Source organism: Pipistrellus kuhlii, unplaced genomic scaffold (assembly GCF_014108245.1).
Source record: "Pipistrellus kuhlii isolate mPipKuh1 unplaced genomic scaffold, mPipKuh1.p scaffold_m20_p_19, whole genome shotgun sequence".
NCBI lineage: Eukaryota > Metazoa > Chordata > Mammalia > Chiroptera > Vespertilionidae > Pipistrellus > Pipistrellus kuhlii.
The window spans coordinates 15,738,103-15,753,776 of record NW_023425504.1 but is presented as its reverse complement, the minus strand read 5'-3'; the positions used below and the strand labels follow the sequence as shown (position 1 = coordinate 15,753,776).

At 37.6% G+C, this 15,674-nt stretch overlaps 1 pseudogene; it reads right to left on the bottom strand.

Moving 5' to 3' along the window:
• Window positions 1–1,398: 1,398 nt before the first annotated feature.
• On the bottom strand, window positions 1,399–8,197 carry LOC118721957 (annotated as a pseudogene).
• Window positions 8,198–15,674: the final 7,477 nt, after the last annotated feature.

Here is a 15,674-nt window from a genome sequence, read left to right as displayed (position 1 = left end):
GGTAGGGTTTTTTCTCCCCCTTCTGTGGTAGAATTCACTAGCCCGGTGAAACTCTGTTTTCCTCTTTCTCCCTTTTGTTTCTCTACTCCCTGTGGCTTTCCCCTTATCTTTTGTGAATGGGTGTATTCCTCTCCCCTTATCTATTGATATCTCTTCTCTCTGTATGCTTTTTTTAGTATCTTTTTTAGTATCTCCCAGCCCCCCAACTTTTCTGTCCTCCCACATGGACCCTCTTTATTTCTAAAACTCCCTAAACCTCCCTATTTTACCCCTAAAAACTCCTTTTACCACCTTGAAGCTGCCTTTTGAGATATTGATTTTAAGCTGGTTATTAAGAAAAAGAAGACTCAGAAAGAATCTTGACCCTCCCCCTTTTCCTGCCCAAAAGACTCAGAGATAAAATCCTGCTTCAGGAAGGAAATCTTAGGATGTTCACCTTAGCCTAATTTGAATTAAGAATGATAAATAGGAAGGCTTCAGGCAGATGGCTATAAGCTACATACTCTCCCACCCCCCCACCCTCACCTCATTCCACTGTTTCTGAGTTGCCTAGAAATAATTTGCCTATTATATGTGTTCTATTCTTTCTCAACTACCTGTAAACCATCCATTTTCACTTCTGAAATCTATAACCACTTTTTCTCTTCCCTTTTTTCTTTGTCTAAAATGTCATATATACTCAATGTTGCTTCACTATCTTAGGAATTTTTATGCTTATGTGAATTCTCTGTGTGAATGAATTAAAACTTTGATTTTCTCCTGTGAATCTGTCTCTGTAAATTTGATTATCAGGCCACATAGAATTTAAAATGTGGTAATAAAGTATTATATTTAGCCCACATAATACATTTAGAATATAATAAATGACAAATATGTTATATTACCAAAGTCAGATATTATTAGGGACAAATTCTTGATGTCTGACACTTAGAAAACCTGATCTATATATTTTCTATTATAAAATAGAATCAAACCAAACCACAGTGATTACAAGCTGGTATTAATAACATACAATATTTTAATGTTTCAAAATCCATTTTTAAACATCAAGCTGAGCCCAGCAGTTGTAGCTCAGTCGACCTATTAATCAGGAGGTTACAGTTTGATTCTGAGTCAGGGCATCCCCAATATGGGGCATCTATCTCATCATTGATGTGTCTATCTATCTCTCCCTCTCCCTTCCTCTCTGAAATCATGAAAATATATTTTAAAAATAAAATATCAACCTGATGCAGTTGCTCTCAGAAATCAAAAACATTTTTTATCATTAAATTTTGTGTTGATGGGTCTCAAAATTCTATGACCAACTTTTGGTCAAGTTGTGTCCATTAAAGAGTACAGATTTTTAAAACTAATAATTTAAACACACACACACACACACACACACACACACACACACACACACACAGCCAAATGGTCAACAAAACATTCTCCTTTCCTTCTGAAGGTTTTATGATGCATTGTAATCATTAACTACTCTTTTACTATTAAAGTTAAATGGCTAATTTAGACAAACAGTTCTGAGACATTTCTTCCACCACTAATTAAGACTGGAGTGGCAGTTATTGAGGATAATATTCATTTAGCCTTCTGAGCTTTCTGGACTGACTTAATGACTGCCAGCTCCAGCTGCCTTCTTTGATGACACCCACAGCAACTGTCTGTTTCATGACATGAATGGCAAAATGGTCCAGAGGAGGGTAGTCTAAGAAGCTCTCAACACACATGGGTTTTCCAGAAACCATATTGACCATGGTAGCATCATCAGATTTCAGAAACTTTGAGCTATATTTCATATTTTTTCCAGAATGGTGATCAATCAATCTTCAGCTCAGCAAATTTGCAAGCAATGTGAGCTGTGTGACAATCAGCACAGGTGCATATTCAAGCACTGATTTGGCCTGGATGGTTCAGGATAATCACCTGAGTTGTGCAGCCAGCTGCTTACATTACTGGATCATGGTGAGCATCTTTGACAGACAGGTTCTTGACATTGAAATCCACACTGTCCCCAAAAGAGATTCACTAAAAGCTTCATGGTGCAGTGCAGCTGGCATAGGTCAGTGGTTGAGCATCAGTCTATAAACCAGGAGGTCATGGTTTGATTCCTCCCTCATCAGGGCACATGCCTGAGTTGTGGGCTCGATCCCCAGTAGGGTGCCTGCAGGAGGCAGCTGATCAATGATTCTCATCATTGATATTTCTTTGTCTCTCTTCCTCTCCTTTCCTTTCTGAAATAAATATATATCCTATCTAATTAAAGAGCAATAAAGAGCAATATGCAAATTAACTATTGCTTCACTACACCCTCAAGCCATATGCACCAGCCAATCAGGAGCAAATATGCAAATTAATCCAACCAAGATGGCTATGGCCAGGGAGCAAGCAGGAGACTTGGGTTTCCCCAGCAATGGAGGAAGCCAAGCTTTCTGCACACCATGGGCAGTCCAGGCCTCTACTCAAGGTTATAAAGTTTCAATTATAGAAGATAAATAAATCCCAACAAAAATGGCTATGGCCAATGAGCAAGCAGGAGGTGTGGCTCTGCCAAGGCTACAAAGTATCAATTATAGAAGATAAATAAATCCCAGATAGCAGGGTTTCTACTTGGGTTGCCAAGGGGCATGGGTGGCCTGCAAACCACCACAGGCTCCTTGCCCAGGCCACCCTATACCCCAGGGAACCCCCGCCCTAATCTGGGACACCCTTCAGGGCAAACCAGCTGGCCACCACGGCACCAGGTCTCTATCCTATCTAATAAAAAAGTAATATGCAAATTGACCTTCACTCCAACACACAAGATGGCTGCCCCCATGTGCACACAAGATGGCTGGCAGGGGAGGGCTATTGAGAGGCACCAGGCCTGCAAGGGAGGGCAGTTGTGGGTGATCAAGCCTGCAAGGGAGGGAAGTTGGGGGTGACTGGGCCTGCAGGGGAGGGAAGTTAGGGGCAAAAAGGCTGGCAGGGAAGCAGTTAAGCATCGATCAGGCTGGCAGGGGAGTGGTTATGGGGTTATCAGGCTGGCAGGCAGAAGTGGTTAGGGGCAATCAGGAAGGCAGGCAGGCGAGCTGTTGGGAATCAGCATTCCTAGATTGTGAGAGGGATGTCCGACTGCCCATTTAGGCCCGATCCTAAATGGACAGTCAGACATCCCTCAAGGGGTCCCAGATTGGAGAGGGTGCAGGTTGTGCTGAGGGACACCCTCCCACCTTGCACAAATTTCAATAATAATTTATATATATTAGAGGCCTGGTGCATGAAATTATCTATCTATCTATCTATCTATCTATCTATCTATATATATAAATTAAGGTATTACAAATGTGTCATTATTCCCCCCTTGTCCCCCTCCCCCAGTCCTACCCTCACCCTCACCCCATGTTGTCTGTATCCATTGCTTATGTTTATATGCATGCATACAAGTCCTTTGGTTGATCTCTCCCCCTTACCCCTTCCCTAGTTCCCTCTGAGATTTTAGCATCTGATTGATACTTCTCTGTCTCTAAATCTATTTTTGTTCATCAGATTATGTTGCTCATTATAATCCACAAATGAGTGAGATCATTCGATATTTATTTCTCTGACTGACTTATTTCACTTAGCATAATGTTCTCCAGCTCAGCAACAGACTTTACTTAAGTTGTAATGTTTATTGCTGCAAAGGTGACCACCATGCCAGATTTGAGAATACCAGTCTCCACTCGGCCTTCAGGGACAGTATCAATACCACCAGTTTTGTAGATAGCCTGGAGGGCCAGATGCAGGGGCTTGTCAGTTGGGCCAGTTGGTGATAGGATGCAATCTAAAGCTTCAAGCAATGTGGTTCTACTGGCATTGCTATCTTTTTGGGTGACTTTATGTCCTTTGAACCAAGACATATTAGCACTTGGTTCCAGCATGTTATCATGATTCTAATTAGAAATTGGCACAAATGATACTGGGTCAAGGTTGTAGCCAATTTTCTTAATGTAGGTACTGACTTCTTTAACAATGTCCTCATACTTCTTTTGGATGTAGGGTGGCTCAGTGTAATTTATTTTGCTAACAACAGCAATCAAATGTTTCACAACCAGTATGTAAGCTAGCATGTCTTCACATTCTTGGTTCAAATTCACCAACACCAGCAAAACAATCAGGACAGCTCAATCTGAGGTGTACCTTTAATCATGTTTTTGCTAAAGTCTCTGTGTCCTGGGGCATCAGTGACACAATACTTGGTGGTCTCAAATTTCCACAGGGGGATATCAATGGTGATACCACGCTCACATTTACTTTTCAATTTATCCAAGACCCAGACATACTTAAAGGAGCCCTTTCCCATCTCAGCAGCTTCTTTCTCAATTTTTTCAGTGGTTCTTTTGGCAGTCTCACCATGTGAGTAGATTAAATTTGGCTGGTAGTAATATGTTTGTTGGAATCTACAAATCCAGTGACAACTATGTTGATATAATAAGTATTTTCCTTTCCTGAGTGGTGGTTTTCATGACACTTGTATTCTGTTGCAAAAAAGAGAAATCAAATGTTTAAAAAAAGAAAAATATTTCCTATATATGAAATCATTTACATGTTCTAATGTATTTTTCATATACAGGAAATATAAATTCACGTCAACACACCTCACATATATACTCCAACTCCTGAGAACCATAAATTCATATTTCCATTTGTTTCAATGTCTTCTTGTTAGATAGCAGCAGGCCATCTGTGAACCCCTAGAATTGCCATAAGTATAGTAAATGTTTTCATATCAAAAGTTCAAGCAGAGCTGTTTCCATTTAAAAGAAAGTTAAAATATTATAGCTTATTTCAGTTTATCTTAGATAGTATGTTGGACAATATATTTCTAACTCCATTTTATTACCTTGATACTTCTCTTTACTTCTATACATGAATTGAAAACATAATCTTAAGTGCCCTTCTATGAGTTTTGGTTTCCAAAAACTGATGCATCTTTATAGCTAAGTATCCAGATGCCGTTTCTAAAACCAGCTTTTCAATAAAGGTCTTTTATTTTTTTAAAGGTGAAGAAGCAACCATATCATACCTCCAATGGAAAGTGTACTTTCTATTTCTTAACTGAGCTTCATACATTCAGGTTTTGCTCTGTCTTCTTATCTATATCTGTTTTCCATAAAGAATTTGATCATCTCATGCAAACTGAGAGGAAGCAGAGTTTGCCATCCTAAAATATGCCTTTTGGGGATATCGATTATTTTAAGCTGGTTATTTTTAAGAAACAAAAGACTCAAGAATAACTTTTGAGTCTCCCCCTTTAGATAAAAAAAATCTACTTAATGGAAAGGAGCTATTACCTTGGCATCATACTATGATCTAAGTTTGGTACACAGTGAGAAGCTAAGCAAAGTCTGTCTGTTGGATTCCCTTCTGTGCCCCATTGTTCTGGGGGGCCAAGCAAGAATTTGCTTACTACATGTTTGCTCTTTCTCATCTACCTGAGAGTTGCCTACTTTCCCTTTGAAGTTTCAGACCCCCGCCTACCTCTCCTTAATCTAGAATAGCATATAAGCCTCAACTGCCCAATATGTCTGCAGGTCTCATATTCTTACTGATCCTCCATATACATATACATTTTTCCTTTGGGTCATTTCTCTTGTCAATGTTTCATGTTAATTTGATTATTATTCCAGCCAGAAAAATTTAGAAGGGTAGAAGAAAATTATTTTTCTGCCCCCACAATACTAAAGTGTAAAGATTGAACAAATATGATAAAATACACATTTATTAAACAAAACTAGTAGCCCTGCACACAAATCCGTGTACCAGTAGCTTGCCAGTAGCTCACTGCTGTCCTCCAGTAGCTCCCCTTTCCACCCTCCATAGCTTACTGCCCTGCCCCCTCCTGTAGCTCTCCACTGTTCAATTCTAGTTCACTGCCCCACCCTCCTGCTGATCCGTGATCTGGTCATTACATGGTCAGTCATTATGATTCACGGTATAATGACCATTTGCATATTACATCTTTATTAGACAGGATTTTTGAAATTTAATAATGGTAGCTATTACAATGAACTGTGGTTCAGACCCCTTGATAAACACTTTTTAGGCATGATCTCTTTTGACACAACAATCCCACCAAGTATGTAAAGCTGATCTTTGCTAGCCAGGCATTTAGCATGTTATTCTCAGCAGCTAAAAGGTTTCTTGAGAAGTTAACATAAACAAAATACAAAAAAATTTACTAATAAACTATATAAAATTTATACCCACTTAATTAATCCTCCTCATTAAATACTAACATGCCTCTGCTTTCATTATTTCTTAGTTATAATCCAATCTTTTAACACAAATATATTCAAATTCATCAAAAATTAAATTATAAAATTTGCAAAATTTCAAGAAGTGAATTAAAATGATATTGAAAATTACTTATGAAACCAATGATAAATATGAATCTTGCAAGATAGACCACTTAATAGTTAAATAAGAGAACATTGATGAGAATGATGCAGATAGAGTTCTTTGGAAAACTGATGAAGCTCTTTATTATTTTTCCAGAAATTGCCCTATTCATGAGTATGCAAATAAAATAAAAAATAAAGTTCAGGGTATAATATGTGTTTATACAAATTTTCAGAAAAATTATACACACACATACAAGAAAAGTCAATATCAAATCTTTGTTATGAATAAGGTATAATTCTAATTATAAATTCAGTTTTGTTCATTGTAAGATAAGCCCTGCTGGTGTGGCTTAGTGGTTAAGCATTGGCCTATGAATCAGGAAGCTGTGATTAGATTCTGGTCAAGGCACATGTCAGGATTGTGAGCTCAACCCCCAGTAGGGGGCCAGTAGGAGGTGGTAAATTGATGATTCTCTCATCATTGATGTTTTTATCTCTCTCCCTATCCCTTCCTCTCTCTGAAATTAGTAAAAAATATTAAAAGATAAATGTAAGATAAATATAATTTTGATTATTTTTTTCAAGATTCCATCCCAATTAAACCTTTTACTCACAGTTTTCAATATATTTGTGGCCCTCTTTTAAATTGTATTCACTTAAGTAGACTTTTCTGATGCCAATTATTCTTTGATATTGAGGACTTCCTACGTTATTATTGATGTTTATGCTATTGGTAGAAGTTGAATTCTGGAGGTGCCTCAAAGTAAAGAATTTCCTGAGGACCCTATGGAAAGATGTGTTCCATGGAAAGTTTTATTGATGATGTAAAATTAAGGGGTTCCCCCTCCCCCCTAGGTTAAACTGATAGGCAAGCAACTCCCTTGCCACATCCCAACTTCTACTGCTCATGTTCCTGTCTCCCCCTTCTTCCTCCAACAATTCAGTGCTCAATGGGGGAAGGGAGGGGTATTAATCCCCTTGGAGGTACAATGCTGCAATTCTTTAGGGTGTGAAGCTGTAGCTTTCTGGTCCAGAAAGCAAGCTTATGCTTCCCAGCTAAATATGCTCAATAATGTCTGACTCTCCCTTTGCTCTCTTCCTTTATTAATATTAACTAGCTAATTACGATGATAACATTTATTTTATTTATTTAAAAAATATGTCTTTATTGATTTCAGAGAGATGAAGGGGGAGGAGAAGAGAGATAGAAACCTCAATGATAAGAATCATTGATTGGCTGCCTCCTGCACACTCCCTACTGAGGATCAAACCTGCAACCTGGTTATGTGCCCTGACTAGGAATTGAACCATGACCTCCTGTTTGACAGGCCAATGCTCAGCCACTGAGCCACACCAGCCAGGCCTCTGATGATAACATTTAGATGAGGAAACAATTTCTGAAAAATATACTACCTTATTGTAACAATCAGGGTCCAGTCAGGGGACAAAAACCACACTAATTATTTGAGCATAGAAAATTTAACACATAGAATAATTAGCTAAGTATAAAGGTTGTTAAATTGATAACTGAAAAAATAAAAAGATAACACTAGATTATCATACAGTTAGCAAATACAAGAAGCAGCTATCACATCTAGGGCTGGACAAACAGGATAGACTGAAATTATTAAACTTAGAGGAAGGGCTCCATGGTGCTGATTCTCAGACCTCTGAAAAGGGGGCACTGGTGATTCTGGGGAAAGGGGAAGCAGGTTGCATGAGGCTGGTTCAGTAAGTATTGGGGGGGAAAAAAGGCATACATGGATTCAACTGCTTTGGGACATACCTGTTGCTCCCAGAGTATAGATCAGTTGTTCCGAACCTTTTTTGGCCATGCCTGACCTAAGCATCTCTAAAATACTGATTCACCCATGGCATATAATTCTTATTATTCAAAAAGTGAGCATGAAGGAAGCCTAAAAGGCCATTAACTTGGTCTAAACAAGATTTCAAAGAACATGGCATTCATGAAAGAGAAAAATAAAAGAACAAAGGACAGTCGAAGTACTAAGGAATAAATCACTAAGAAATTGTTAAAAAAATAATAACATGAAGTGATATAAAAAAATAGCAAATCAAGTTTCAAAACATATAATAAAGAACTGAAATGCATAAATATGTCACAATATATGTTTATATACTGTACTAGAGGCCCAGTGCATAAAATTTGTGCATGGGGGTGTTTGTGTATCCTTCAGCCCAGCCTGCACCCTCTCCAATCTGGGACCCCTTAAGGGATGTCCCACTGCCTGTTTAGGCCTGATCCCACAATCCAGGACTACTGGCTCCCAACAGCTCTACTGCCTGCCAGCAACCTCCTAACCACTTTTCTGCCAGCCTGATCAATGACTAACCGCTCCCCTGCCTATCTGATTGCCCCTAACTGCTCTTCCCTGCTGGCCATCTTTTGGTGGCCATCTTGTATCCACATGGGGGCAGCCATCTTTGACCACATGGGGGCAGCCATCTTGTGTGTTGGAGTGATGGTCAATTTGCAGATTATCTCTTTATTAGATAGGGTATGAGGCCCCTAGAACCATAAGAAATACAAAAAAAAAAAATCACTGCTAATAACTCATTCTCAAATAGCCCCCCTTAAAAATCAAATTACTCCCCCTGTGGAGCATGTGCTCCACGTTGGGAACCACTGGAGTAGATGCTTCTTGGGGAGAGGTGTGAGACTCAAAGGAACAGGAAATCAACATGAAACTAACAGAGATTAAGCAGGAAGGAGCATGTTTCTTCTTTCTCCTCCAGCATTACAGTCTCCCAGTAACTGAGCACATAGCCAGCTGGCAAAGCAGAAATGTATTTTTCAGAGTCCTGGCACCAGCATCACAAAGAATAAAGAAGGGTCATTTAAATTTGAGAGATAATAGCTTCACACCTGGCACAGCCCACCGTTTTAGCTACTCCGAATCAATTAACATCCTTCTACACATATTTGAACTTCAATACAATAAAAATAACAATGTGTTTCCAACACTAACACGACGCAGTTATCCTTCATAAAATCAAAGATTTTTTCCCCATATTCCTCTTCAAATGAGGAGACAAGAAGTAGCAACATCCATTGCATCCAACTGTGGGAGACAGTTATACTATTTATCTCTGGCGCACTTGTCTAAGAAGTCAGCTGGTGATGGTAGAAGCAGGATTTGAAACCCAAACCATCTCAAAATCTGAAACTCTTTACAAGGCAACCAAGTGTCTCTCAATGCTAAACCTCTATGCCAAACCAATATAGATACTGTTTCAGTGTAATATAAGGTGGTTACACCTAAACAACATGAAAAAATTATGACTGAGTCAAAAACAATAAACTGCAGAAAATAAGCTGAATAATCCAATTCTGACTGGAGTCTTATATTAGCATATCTGGTAACAATAAAATTTTGAGAAGTAAACTTTATAACAAAATGGTCCTGCATTATTTAAAAAGTTGGAACAATAATCACTTCTATAGTCCTTTATCACATTACCCAAATATTAATCTAGTTATTACTTCTGACAGTTCATTTTTATGTTGTCTGTTAAATTAGGCATAATATTGTGGAGAGCAGGAGAGCAAGAGCATCAGTGAGCAACAAAGAGTAAGACAGACTCATTTTGTGAACATTCATATGCAGGAGAGACAGATTAGTATATAGCTTCTGTTATTCAGCATCATGACAATACATTTGTTGTTGAAACACTTCTGAAGAAATTTAAAATTTTTATGTTTCCTATATGATAATAAAAAACATTATGGCCTGCTGCTATTGATGAGATTTTCCACCTACAGCCAGCTGTGTGCAAATGAAAGATTTAAAATCATACTGTGAGGCCTGTTTTCCTTTTTTTTTTTTTTTTTCTTGTAATAGGACAAAAAATACAAAAATAAAACTTAACCACTCTTGTGAAAAGTTATTTATGCTATCTTTTCTGGAGGTGAAAATATAAATTTCCTCTCTAGTGATAACAAAATACAGTAAGGGGATCATATACATTGGGAAGTTAGACTTCTGTTTTTTGTAAAATATATTTTTTATTGATTTCAGAGAGGAAGGGAGAGGGAGAAATAGAAACATCATGATGAGAAAGAATCACTGATTGGCTAGCTCCTGCATGCCCCAACTGGGATCAACCTCGCAACATAGGCATGTGCACTTGATCAGACTGGAACCCGGGGCCCTTCAGTCCACAGGCCAACACTCTATCCATGGAGCCAAACTGGCTAGGGCTAGACTTCAGTTTTTACAAGATATATTCTCTATTTTGCTGAAAGTAAGGTTTAACAGCTGAGACAAATGTTTGAAGGAAGTGAGAAAAGGAGCATGAGAAAAGGGGATTGGGTGATGGAGTTAAAGTCATCGTGTGAGCATTGATTGATTTCCTGTGTCTGGCTATAATAAACATTGTGATATGCCAATGACATGAGTTTCAGGGCTTTCTGCCCATAGGCTTGCCTACTTAGAGTTACCATCAATGTTAAGGGAATATCACCACATATTTTCTTTTAAGAATGTTTCTCTGCAATGACATGTTTATTGTCTTAAGGCATTTCTAATTTATCTGAAAGACCTTGTCTGCCATTATAACTGCTCAATCTACATGTTTATGTCTTCATTATGATTCATATATTTTACAGTTTTATATTGTATTATAACTAGAGGCCTGGTGCATGAAATTCATGCACTGTGTGTGGGGGGGTGTCTCTCAGCCCAGCCTGTACCTTCTCCAATATAGGACTGCTGGCACCCAACCATTTGTCTGCCTGCCAGCCTGATAACCCCCCAACCACTCCTCTGTCAGCGTGATCAATGCCTAACTGCTCTCCTGCTGACCCCATTGCCCCCAACTACCCTCCCCTGCAAGCTTGGTCACCCTTAACTGTCCTCCTCTACAGGTCTGATTGCCCCTAACTACCCTCTCCTGCAAGCCTGTTCCCCTCTAACTGTCCTTCCCTTCCAGCCCAATCACCCCCAATTCCCCTCTTCTGCCAACTTGGCCCCCCCCAACTTCCCTCCCCTGCTGGCCTAGGCTTCCCAACTGTTCCCCCCTGCAAGCCTGGTCCCCCCAACTGTCCTACCCTGAAGGCCTGGTTCCCCCCTAACTTCCCTCCACTGCTGCCTGATGGCCCCAACTGCCCTTCCCTGCTGGCCTGATATTCCTCAACTGCCCTCCCCTGCTGGCCATTTTGTGGTGGCCATCTTGTGTCCACATGGTGGTGGCCATTTGTGTGTTGGAGTGATGGTCAATTTTCATATTACTCTTTTATTAGACAGGAGCAGGCAATATTTTAGGTTATCTTACATTTATCTTTCTTATAAAAAGGAACTGTCATGTAGTAGGTATTCATAATATAATTTGTGAATGAATGAAAATGAGAATAACTGGCAAAATACAGAATAAATTTAACCTTATTGAGAATGGAACTGTTTCATTTGTCTATGTACATTTTGAATTTCGCACAGTGTCTATTACATAGTAGTTGCTCAGTAAATGAGTGAAGATGAGCAGGGAATTTAAGGGATATTTATGAAGAAAAAGCCATCATGATGCATTAGAGAGAATACTGATTTGGAATTCAGGCACAGTTCTGGCTTTTATAAACTAAATCTATCAGACTATGGAATTTTAAATAAGTTATTTTACTTACTTGATCTTTAGCTTATTTTCTACTAATGATAACATATTTTCATCAGGTTTTTATGAGAGTTAAATAATAGTGAATGTAAAATACATGATAGAATGGTATACAGAATGGAGTTTTTCATGAAGTTGGATGCTGAAAATGCTATAAAGAGCTAAGAGACAGGAGTTCAATGACCTTGCTGGATAACTAAAGAAAAGGTTGTGACTTTTAATATGATAGCTTTCCATACCACAGTTGAGCAGAAACATAGGTAACAGAAATAATAAATGCTCTTGAGAGGATTCTGGTTTAAAAAAAAGAGAGTACATATAGACTGTATCATAATTCTTTAATGCCAAAACATTTTTATGACAATTCATTGGTGCTAATATTTTCTCTTCTATGACCCTGTTGAAGAACTACAGAAACAGTGTGGCACATGTGTTTGGCTTGCTATGCAGTTATATCTGGGTAAAGATCATGTGGCAGCACCAATAGTACAGTAGGCTTTAAAACCTATGTTAAAATCTATACTAATAGAAGGGTAATATGCTAATTAGACCAGGAGAATTTCCAGACAAAGCCGAAGAGGCTGCCTGAGGCTAATGGAAGCCAAGGATGGCAGCTGTGAGCTCAGGCAAGCCGGGGATGGCGGCTGCCCAGTGGCCCAAAGCTCAGTTAGGGGGTAATCAGGCTGGCAGGGGAACAGTGAGGGGGCAATCAGGCCAATAGGGGAGGTGTTAGGGGCTACCAGGCTGGCAGGCAGAGGCAGTTATGGGTGATCAGGCAGGCATGTAGACAAGTGGTTAGGAGTCAGTGGTCCAAGATTGCAAGAGGGATGTCTGACTGCTGGTTTAGGCCTGATCCTGTAGGGATTTGGCCTGAACTGGCAGTCAGACATCCCCCAAGGGATCCAGGATTGGAGAGGGTGCAGGCCAGGCTGAGGGACACCCCTCCATGCACGAATTTCATGCACCAGGTCCCTAGTATATAAATAATAGCATAGAAAGTTCAGGAAGAAAGAAGTTATAAGTCCAGAATCCTAATGAAGTTATTATGGTTTTGGGATATTCTCATTCAGTTTCCATAACCATATGTATTTGCCTGGTAGCAAACATAGTGTGCATAATATTTGCATATTTTTCATTTAACATTTTGCTATGTTATTAAAGGGTTATAATATTTTAATGATTATATAACATGTGTATAATATAACTTAATTAACTACCCATAAAACAATATTTTATAATTTTTCATAAGTACAAATAATAATATAATGATCATCCTTGTGCATTATTTCCCTGTGGTAAATTTCTGGAAATGGAATTATTGGATCAAAGAATTTTAACATTTTGTGGCTTCTGCAAAGATGTCTTTTTAAAAAGACTACCAACTTACAATACATAACAGTTTTAACACATCCATTAACTAATATCACAGATTTCTAAATGCATATTAGCTAATGGATGTGTAAAATGTTATTTTTTCTCCATAGGTATTTCATGTCTCTAGTCATGATACTTTGATTTGTGTCTTTGCTCATTGGTGCCTTCTAAAGTCTACTGCCTTTGTTTTGTGGCAGTAAATTCTTAGTGTGAATTCTATACTTTGTCTTGTTTTTCATATCTTTTTGTGGGTCTCAGGCATACCCTTCTTATTCCTTTACATAAGCAAAGTGTTCAATTGAATATTACCTAATATTTGATTTATTCTACCTTGAAAATTCAGTTAGAAGCTTTAATCCCCCCCCCCCAACAACATGAAGATGACACCTTGAATTCTATACACTGAGGTCAGTCATATTGATTCAAATATATTGTTTCTCTTTCTAATGAAAAGGCAGATAACTAGGATCAATAGTAAATCAGCAAAGATACATATTTTTGCAAGAGAGAAATGAATAGGGCTACATGAGGATTCTACCTGGCACCTGGACCTCATCAGCAACTTACTGTAATCAAAATGAACTATACTCAGGTTAAAATATGGTTTAGCACCTTCCACAAAATAATGCATGAAGAGCTAAACTTATCCATTATTTTAGGTTATAGGTAGGTCAAGGGTGAACAGAGGGAAGGAGTAAGTACTTCTTCAGTCACATTTGAGGTCATGGGAGAATAGAAGAGAATAAAATGTGGGAGGCCAAGATAAATATGATTGGTAATGCATAATAGGCATAAATGATAATTATAAAGATTACTGTCAGCTGTTAAGGTATTTTCAGCATCAACATTGGACAGAATGTGAGTTTTTGGTTCATTTAAATGGTCCAAGCCAAGATGAATGAATATAGAAACAAGGGAAGATGAAAGCATGAGGAATAGACACTAAGAACAAGACTATGAGAGGACAAAGATCTGAAGGAATTTTGTTAATAAGAGAGTCCATTACTTCAGTTGCTTTCTATTCCCAATCACATTTTTGTGATGTCCCTGCCACAAGACCACCAAGATACTACACAGTTTCTGACATATACATTCTTATTTTATGTAAAATAGTATGTTGCTTCCCCCACCCCAAATAATTCACAGGGACAAAGTAAAAAATCCCACTGATAGATGAGTTTTAAATACAATAGCCTATAATCTTGTTAAATTAGCGTTCTAGAAATAAATTTGAAAAGTATTGCTAAAATTGAACTTGGCATTTTTGATAATTTAGAACTTATTTAGTAAGGTGATTTTGTTCTTAATGGCTGAATAATTGTTTCTGCTGGTTTAATGTTTGATAAAATAATAGTAATTTGGAAAATGATGATTGGGGAATTAAATTGCTCATCTAAGAGATTGTTCTTAAACACCAATTAAAGTTTTACAATAATTGAAACATCACTAATAATTATGTGTATGCATATTTTATATTTGTATATTAGGACTTCAACTTCACTGAACGGTAACTTTGCAGAATATAAAACAAAATTTAGTCCTAACAGAGAGGATTAGATAATTGAAAAAAGGCAATATGAGGGCAAGTAACAATTTAAAAGAGTTAGTCTTCATTTCTCTCCCAATTCATGGGACAAACTCTGACACTTCCATGATAGATCATGAGGATTAGAAGTTCTAAACTATGAAAACTTTCATTTTCTCATCTTTAATGTGGGGCATAACATGTCATAACTATTTCACAGTGTTGTTATGATCATCAAATGAATAATGGATGTGAAAACACTTTGGCAATTTTAAAGTAATATATTTCTTCAGGGTATTATTGCTTCAAAATCTAGCATACTAATATAGATATTTGATAAGTTACCATGCTTCAGGATAGTACATTCAGACATCAAGAAAAACACAAATCAATTAATGTAAAAAATATAAAGATCCCATAAGAAATTATTTTAAAATGATGAAAAATGCATTAGTTTATATTATTATCAAGATAAAGATAAAAATTGATAACTGAATTACTTGTATGAGAAAACACCTATTTCATAGATGAGCAGATACATACATTTCAAAAATTCATGTTCACATAATTTTGTTATATGCATAATATAAATTGCATTTCACAAATTTTAGTATTCATGGAAAAATATGCATTATTAAAATAATAAAACACTTTTATTTTAGTACAGCCTTTGCAATTCTGTTAAGATCATCTTAAGCACATGAAACATACTGAAATTAACTTAACACTAACAAAAATTGCACTGTATAATCTAGACTAATGATATCTATTATATACCTAAACCA